The sequence below is a fragment of the Erpetoichthys calabaricus genome, chromosome 3, assembly GCF_900747795.2.
Source record: "Erpetoichthys calabaricus chromosome 3, fErpCal1.3, whole genome shotgun sequence".
In the NCBI taxonomy this organism is placed as follows: Eukaryota; Metazoa; Chordata; class Cladistia; order Polypteriformes; family Polypteridae; genus Erpetoichthys; species Erpetoichthys calabaricus.
Genome location: NC_041396.2, coordinates 6,852,481 through 6,860,012, shown reverse-complemented (window position 1 = coordinate 6,860,012; position 7,532 = coordinate 6,852,481). Strand labels below are relative to the sequence as shown.

Sequence of the window (7,532 nt, the reverse complement as noted above, 5' to 3'; positions counted from 1 at the left end):
TCCGTCTCACCCGGGTGTCTCGGCGTTAGCGTCCGTCCATGGCCGACGCCCGCACCATAAAAGCAAATTGAAGCCGTGCGCTCCGACTTTTCTTTAGGAGAAGTTTTTAGGAAAATTCAGTTTAATTTATAGTAAACGCTAGCAATGAATTATAGAGTGTTTTGCATCTTGCAGAACCTGTCCGTGGCTCCTGGCAACCTACAAGAAGCACAATCTTAGTTGATTTCAAAAACAAATGCAATTAAGATTTTTTGTAATCACTCCATATAAACTCCAGAAGACTCTCTGATAGTCAGAGATCCTCAGACCTCATCAAGTGAGCTGATCATCATGTTTGCTGCCCGTGTACTTCATATCATGGCTGCCCTTGCTGTGGTAGCCACATTTGCTGCTGCTGATTTGGTGAGTATTAGTGCTGCACTACAAGAGCTCTTGTATAATTCTGTGTCATTCATTCATAGAAGTATTCAGATTTTTAATTTAGTACTTTTTTTGAAGCCTCATTGGCAGCAAATCCAGCTTTGAGTGTTTTGGTAAGTCTCTACAAGCTCTCAAACTCCATTAAATTAGTTGGATAGCTTCTGTAAACTTTCATCTTCAGAGTTAAAGTCTGGGCGTTGGCTCGTCCACTCAAGGACACTCAGAGACTTGTTCTGAGGCCACTGCAGCGTTGTCTTGGCTGTATGCCTCAGGTGAACTCTCACTCCAGTCTGATGTAACATACGCTCGGAAACAGGTTTTCTTCAAGGATTTCTTTGTATTTGACTACATTCATTACATTTTGACCAGTATCATTGTCCCTACTACTTAGAATCACAGGAATGATACTGGTAGATGATGAGCAGTGCATGGTCTTCATCAAGACATAGGCCTTAGAGTTTTTATTTATCACACCATAGAATCCTTTCCGTGATGCTCTCAGAATTCCAATCAGGAGTTAGTCATCATAAATGCCTGATTGATGGAGTACTGCTAAGATGTTTCTCTTTCTGACAGCTTCTCTCATCTCAGTAGGGGATTTCTAAAGCTCTCTTACAGTGACCATTGGGTTCTTGCTCACCTGCCTGACTAAGACCCTTCTTACCCAGTTACTCAGTTTGGCTAGACAGCCAACTCTAGGAAGGATCACGATGGATCCAGACTTCTTCCATTTCATACTTATTGAGGCCTACTGTGCTCCTGGAAACACTCAAAGCTTTACAAATGGTTGTATACCCTGATCTATAGTACTGTATATCTCAGTAATTTGATTGTGGAGGTCTACATACAGTTCCTTGGACTTCATTATTTGGTTTTTGTCCTGATATGATGTGTGAAGTGCAGACCTTCCATATACAGGTTCAGGTGTGACTTTCTAAACAACGGCCAATCAATTCAGTTTACCACAGATTTAGTCCAATCAAGTTCTAGACACGTCTTAGGGAGAATTAAAGTAAACAAGATAAACCTCAGCACAAACTGGACTTCCACTGAAAAAGATCTGAATATTTACAAGAGATTTCAGTTTATGATTTTTAATAAGTTTGCAATCCTTTCTGAAAACGTCTTCACTTTGTCATTATGGGTTATTGAGAGCAGATTGATTGGCAAAATGGCAAATTTATCCACTTAAATTAAGTGTGTATAAAGTGGAGGGGTCTGAATACTTTTGAATCCAATGTATATTAAAACAGCTGCATGGTTCCATCAACTCCTTCATTAACGAGTACTTTTCAACAACAACAACAACAATATTTATTTCTATAGCACATTTTCATACAAATGATATAGCTTAAAGTGCATTACAGGATGAAGAAAATGAAAAAAGACAAAATATAAAAAAATAACATTAGGCAATACTAATTGACGTAGAAGAAAAGTAAGGTCCGATGGTCAGGAGGACAGAAAAAACAAAAAGAGAAAAAAAAACGAAATCTGCAGGGGTTCCAGGCCACGAGACCACCCAGCCACTTCTAGGCATTCTACCTAACATAAATGACCTCAATCAGTCCTCGTGGTTTTCAGGCTTCACATGGAAAAACTTGATGATGATGGTCAAGTGGACATCTGGACTTCAATCCATCAGTGTAGGGACAAAATGGTGCTTTGATTGGGTGGTAGTGGCCCAGATCACCACCACAGAAAATTGGAAAAAGAATAGCAAAGAAGGTAGAGGTTAGTACGGATTTCAGAGCCACCATGAATGATAATAATTAAATGCATATACAGAAGATCAAGATTAAACTAAAATGAAGCTATGAGAAAGCCATGTTAACATAATGAGTTTTTTTCGCTAATAAAAGATACAAAATCATGACTGTTCTCCTCTAAGGAGTGTCATAGCTGTCTTCTTGTGTTTCAATAATTGCCTAATAAACTGAATTATAGAGAAGTGTCCTGCTGCAGACCTCTGTGGCTTTGTAATTCAGGAGCTCCACTGAAAAGCCAATTGTTTGCAGTTTAATGTCACCTGACTTATACAACAAAACTCCAGGAAGGGTCTGGCTGTGGCCCACAGAACTACAGGACACTCCTACCACAAGACACTCCCACTAAGAGACACGCCCACAAGATGGTCGCTGTTACTCCTGAGGAAGTCCTCCCTACCACAACCCTCCCCTTAACCGCATTGTAAGGAAGTTTTTGTTATGTTTTGGCCAGCATTCCATGCCTGGCTGGGGTTGAAATGTCTCTTTAATGTGTGTCTTGTTCATTTTTATTTTTGTTGTCATTTCTGCATATCTTTGTATCTGTTATTATGTGCCATGTGTTTTGTGGCTGGTGTCTTTCAGAGAAGATTTTTACTGTTAACACTAGAATTACCAGAGCCTATGAAAAAACTCGTAGATCCGGCCCACCTTAAATCGCTTCTTAAAACTGTTCTCACCTCTCCGCCAGCGTCTTTTGTCATCTAAATGTACTGATAAAGACATGCTGCAAGCACCCGGCTATTCTATCTCCCCAACGACTTAGAACGTACACGAACTTCTCCCAGCTCATGTCTTGATTGATTATCTGAGAGTGAAGTGGAGTTTTAGAGTGGAAATAATAAATCGTTATTTGGAACACACGCATTTCATGTGTGTTGCGTTTCTACAGTAATCTGTGTAAACAGAATTTTTAAAACAGAAACGTTTTTTATATTCTAGTAACAAATGACAAAATGTAGGCATAAACTATATACTGTATGAAGCCTGAAGTCCAAATATCAAAGAAACACTTTCACAAAAGGTACAAAAAAAAAAAGTCGCCACCAAAAAAAGCCGCCTTAGTGTGCGACATTGACACTCATTTACTACGACTGCCACCGTGGCGCAACAGTATCAGTTGCTGACTGGCAATCAGAAGGTCATGAATTCGATCCTGCATGACTCCCTTTTGTGAAGTGTTCTTATTTTTACTGTTTTAGAATAAAAAGATACATTTGATTTCAGTCTGTAACAGCCGGTGTAATTTATGATATTTGCAAAGGTTAGCTTTTCATTCTCACTTTTCATTCTCTGTCGCGTTCAGGATCCTTCCCTACCACCACCCCACTCCTCACCTGACAGTGCTGTTTTCACATAAAGACGCGCTATAGCTCTGCAGTGTATCACGATACATAGGACCACATGTTTTTTTTTTTCCCACAATCTTGCCAGTCCCCACATGTTGCTGTATGCTGTTTCTTTTGTACTCCAGGACATGCAGAGGAAAGCATAGTAAAGAGTAGTAACTTCAGTGCTGACACTGCTGTTTTCACATAAAGACGTGCTATAGCTCTGCAGTGTACTTGTGACTGCATTGTTGTACCAATGATTGCGAACTGAAGTGTCTGCATGCACTTTTCGTGGCATTACACGTGTATTTTGAGCATGCCCATGTAGCTCAAACACAGGAACATATGTTGATGTAAAAGTATAACAAAACAAGTGCACTTTTATTCAAGACTATAACCGAAGAAAAAAGAAAGCAAGTTACAGTAGGCAGTTGATATGACAGCTTGCGTGGTGCAATGCTAAGAACTGCTGATTTCCATTCCGTGCTATATAACTGTTAGCTGTTCACATTTGAATCTGATGATTGCATATAGCGCTGTCTTATTCAGTGTGCGCAAGAACATGCAGGTGGCCAGTTGCTGCGTGCTACAACGCACATTTTAAAAAAAGAAAGAGACAAATATATGTGATGTTTTGAAGAATAGTACCAATCAGAAAACACCATCAAAGTAATGCAATATTATTTGAAAACGAACAGCGTCAGGTTGGGTGTGAAGTTATACTGGCGCTGTTTGAGTCAGATCAGAAGCTGAATAAGCTGAACAAGCTCCTGTTCTGACTCTAAGTAAAAAGCATGAATTAATCAACAAAAATAACCGCGATTGACATTTTACACTTAACAATTTACAGTGCATACCAATTTATAAATTTTATGTCTGTTTGAGGAAAAAAAAAACACTTTCTCCAAAGCTGGGAATCAAACTCACGTCTCTATAGCATAGCAGGGTTGCTGTGCTCCAAGTCAGCAAATCTCAGCGTTACGCCACGGACAGTGTTGTTACAGCCTTGAACCTTTTGTGAAAGTGTTTATTTGATGTTTGGCCATCAGGCTTCACACATTCTATAGTTTATGCCTACATTTTGTAACATTGATTTCTAAAATATGAAAAAGTTTCTGTTTTAACAATGTATTTACACAGATTACTGTAGAAACGGAACACACATGAACTGCATGTGTTCCAAATAACGATCTATTATTTCCACTCTAAAACTCCAGTTCAGTCACTCCCAGATAATCAAACAAGGCATGAGCTGCGAAAACTTAGTGAACGTTTTGCGATGGTGGGGGATGGAATAGCCGGCTACTTTCTGCTCGTCTTAATCGGCACATTTAGAAGACAAAAGAGAGGTGAGAACAGTTTTAAGGTGGGCCGGATCTACGAGTTTTTTCGTAGACTCTGGTAATTCTAGTGTTAAATATAATTTCTCTATTTGATTCTGTATTGATTAATGTATGCATGTTAGCAGATAGCTTTTGTCTATATGTCTCTTGTAAAGTATTTTATTTAAAGACTGCATTGACCCTGCCCTGTTGTTACTCTTGTACAAGTTAAATATTGATAACAAAATCTGTGCAATCCAGAGTAGCATACATTTGACACCGATGGTCCGTTTATCAGTAACTTTCAGGTTCATTAGAAATGCCCACTAATCACATATTTCTATAATTAACTGTGTTTTCAAGAAGTGTGAACAACAGCTGTAGTGCAGTCTTCTCTTTCCTGGTGCTATGGTGACTCCATGTGTGTGGTAATAATAAAGATATTCACCCCATCCTGAGTGGGCTTCATGAATTTGACTTTGACAGGCCCCAGGAGGCACAGCCACTAACATTCACCTTCAACAGACTACTTTCAATCTTATAAAGTCTAGAAACAAAAACGCAGTCCCTTGTGGTTTTTTAAATGCACTGTCATTGGTGAGCTCTCTGGTGTGTATTGTTTCACTTTGCTTTTTGATTTTTTTTGAGATTATTATGGAATCTGTGCACTGAGACTTGTTTGCCTGTTGATTGCCATGCTGAAGCAACTCCTTTTGTCTTTGTCCACCTCAGAGATATTTTTTGTACCACAGGATGTTTTTGTAAATTTATTTGCATGTGCAGCCGGGGTTTGATGGCTTTCCCCCCTTCTTAGTGAGTATTTTGAATCATTAGTGGGTTTTATTCTAAGTAACTATCTATTTCATGATTGTTTAATGAGAACAAAGCACTAGCTAAGCCTTGAATTGGGCTTGGGAAGTACAATGCAAACGAATGAACATTTCACAGAGAGTGAATGTTTATAAGATGTGTCCAATTTGATTGATCAACAATGGAGCAGAGCTGCATTGATTCACATTTATTGGCCAAGTGTGTTCACACACAAATAATTTAATTTCTTATTTTATGATGACACTTTAAGTATGGTTACATGACAATTGTACATGTACAGTAGTTGATAAATTAATGCCTGACATAAAGAGAAAACAGAAAATATTAACATATTTGAACAATTGGGCTGTGCTTTCATATCAAGTGCTGATTCAAGTACGGAGAAGACCCTCTTTCAGACAACTGGAAGTTTAGCCGCACAGGACCACTTCAGATAGCTGCAGTGCCAGCTCAGTGTGTGAACTCATATATCTCATGGTGATTGGAAGCTTTAAAGTTGAGCAACTTATCCATTAATTGTTTCATCTTTCTGTCTTTCAGATGCAGCCTAGAGCTGTAAATTCTCCTGTTCCACTGTGGTAGAGGCCTTAGAATTCTAAGATTGAAGAATTCATCACTGGAGCAGAACCACTAAAGGAGCCGTCTTTTTACTCCTCCCTGTTTAACAATGGCTCCAATTCTGTTTCACCAAGTTCAAGAATAAAATCTGCTTGCAAGTCTCCTCATGACTGATTATTGTGCAACTTTGTTAGCCAATGTGACATTAAGCATACAAAGGGCAAAACAGAGCAAGAAATACTGAAATAAATACAGAAGTAAGCATCAGCTGTATGTAAGAATATCACAAGACATGGGAGGTGGTGGTGATCAGATTGAGTAGGCCAGCCGAATTAACTGTGAGCTAAGTAAACTGTTCTTATATCTGCTAGTTTATTCTCGGCTTAAACTGGTTGTTACGCACAGCTTCTCAATTTTTATACATTGCACATTGGTAGTGTTTTATTTGTACTGGCAGTTCACATGTCTGCCCCTCCTTCCACCTTCAATCAAATGTCAGCGTATCTCAGACCTCACCCCTAAAATTAAAACCATGTGTCTAATATTGAGTATGTCCCCCTCATGCCACCAGAACACCTCTGACCCATGTAACAGTTAGTGACTGCACCCCGTCTCACCCTGGAGTGGTGTATATTACCACCAATAAACCTGGAAGATGATCCTCCTACGTGCATGCTTGAGAACAGCAAAGATTCAACCAATGATGATAATAATAATATTAATAGTGTTTTACATCTATATAACGCTTACTTCACTACTCAGAATGCTTTACACAATGAGTGTAGAGTCATTTCAACCACCACTAAGAATCATGTGACGTTAGCCATTTTTGCGTCAATACTCTCACCACACGTGAGCTGTGAGGTGAAGGGGTGAGAGAGATAGTCAAATAGAGAAAGGGGAACATTAGGGGCCAGAATGACCAGGCCGTGGTGGGAAATTTAGCCTGGACATCGGGATACACTGTACTCCTTATGAAGGGATCCTTAATGACCACAGAGATTCTAGACCTTAGTTTTAAGTCACGTCCAAAGTGCAGTGCCGTTTTTACAGTATGATGTTCCTGTCACTGCACTGGGCGATTGGCACCCACATTCAGACCACAGGGTAAGTGCACCCTGCTGGCCCTGACAACACCTTTTCCAGCAGCATCCTAAGTTTCTCCTGGTTCATCTTCCATCCAAGTACTGGCCAGGCCTGAACGTGCTTAGCTTTAGGTGGATGACCTGTTTTGGAAGTTCAGGTGACCCAAATGATGTACTTATAATAAAATCTTATTAAGTGCCTTTGTACAAAGAAAATTG

General features: G+C 39.5%; 1 long non-coding RNA gene across 1 annotated transcript; it reads left to right on the top strand.

The window, feature by feature from the left end:
• The first annotated feature begins 299 nt into the window (after positions 1-299).
• LOC114649609 (uncharacterized) lies at positions 300-6,389 on the top strand. The gene is made up of 2 exons (XR_003715825.2): positions 300-402; positions 6,211-6,389. It is a non-coding gene; the product is annotated as an uncharacterized LOC114649609 (long non-coding RNA).
• The last annotated feature ends 1,143 nt before the right edge of the window (positions 6,390-7,532 follow it).